The following is a 1,739-nucleotide window of genomic DNA, read 5'->3' on the forward strand; positions in this document are numbered from 1 at the left end:
ATGACGGTTTTAATCTGGAGGATGGAAGCGGCGGTGAGGATCTGGAGAGCTTCCGATTGGGCCACCACCAAGCAACCACTGTACATGAACTCCACCAACTGCCGCACGGCTCCGCTGGGGACAACGGGTGGCACCTCGATGGCCGAGTGACCCAATAACAATTTGTCGTGGAAGAAGGGGCTGCCGGCGGCCAGGACGCAACGGTGGGCTCGTAAGGTGGCCTCGCGGATGCGAACCGTCACGTCGCAGAAGTGCCCGCCCAAGCGTTGCCCGTTGAGGGTCTCCAGCAGGGAACGGCTGAAGTTCTGGAGGTGGATGTAGTGAACAGCCTCTGCCATGGTGGTGGGGCGAGCGTTGACCGTTGAGGGTCTCCAGCAGGGAACGGCTGAAGTTCTGGAGGTGGATGTAGTGAACAGCCTCTGCCATGGTGGTGGGGCGGGGCGCCGGCGGGGACCGGGGTCGTCGGTGAGCTCTGGAGATACCTGAAGGAAGAGTTTGGGGACGTGATATGGGGTGTCACCAGGGCTGGGGACATCAGGGTGGGGTGGAGAAGACACCAGGACATCACCAGGGGCTGGGGACACCACTAAGGACGTCACCAGGGGGGTTAAGGACACAGCTGGGGACATCAGGATGGGGTGGAGATGCCACCAGGATCTTGGGACACCACAGAGGACATCACCAGGGGGGTTAAGGACACAGCTGGGGACATCAGAGTGGGGTGGAGAAGACACCGGGACATCACCAGGGGCTGGGGACCCTGCTGAGAACATCACTGGTGGTTTAAGGACACAGCTGGGGACATCAGGATGGGGTGGAGATGCCACCAGGGTGTCACCAGGGCTGGGGACATCAGCATGGGTTGGAGAAGACACCAGGGCATCACTGGGGACTGGGGACACCCCTGAAGACATCACAAGGCAGGGTTAAGGACACAGCTGGGGACATCAGGACAGGGTGGAGGTGCGACCAGGGTGTCACCAGGGCTGGGGACATCAACATGGTGTGGAGATGCCACCAGGGTCTTGGGACACCGCTGAGGACATCATGGAGGGGGTTAAGGACACAGCTGGGGACATCAGGACATGGTGGAGATGCCACCAGGGTGTCACCAGGGTCTTGGGACACTGCTGAGGACATCACCAAGGGGGTTAAGGACACAGCTGGGGACATCAGCTTGGGTGGAGATGCCACCAGGGTCTTGGGACACCACAGAGGACATCACCAGGGGGGTTGAGGACACATCTGGGGACATCAGGACATGGTGGAGATGCCACCAGGGTGTCACCAGGGGCTGGGGACATCAACGTGGTGTGGAGATGTCACCAGGGTCTTGGGACACCGCTGAGGACATCATGGGGGGGGTTAAAGACACAGCTGGGGACATTGGGATGGGGTGGAGATGCCATCAGGACGTCACCAGGGGCTGAGGGGACCCTGTGTGATGTCACCAGGGCTGGGGACATCGGGATGGGGTGGAGATGCCACCAGGCTGTCACCGGGGGCAGGGGACACCCTGTGTGATGTCACCAGGGCGGGGGACGTGGTTGGGGACATTGACAAGGGCTGGGGACACCATAGGGGACGTCACCAAGGGCTGGGGACACCTTGTGGGACGTCACCGGGTGCTGGGGACAGCGCCGATGACATCACGGGGGCTTGGGGGACACCTCCCAGGGCGTCACCAGGGGCCGGGGACACCTCGCGGGACGTCACCGAGGGGGTGGCGACACCCCGGG

Source organism: Egretta garzetta, unplaced genomic scaffold (assembly GCF_000687185.1).
Source record: "Egretta garzetta isolate BGI_Z169 unplaced genomic scaffold, ASM68718v1 scaffold1342, whole genome shotgun sequence".
Lineage (NCBI taxonomy): Eukaryota > Metazoa > Chordata > Aves > Pelecaniformes > Ardeidae > Egretta > Egretta garzetta.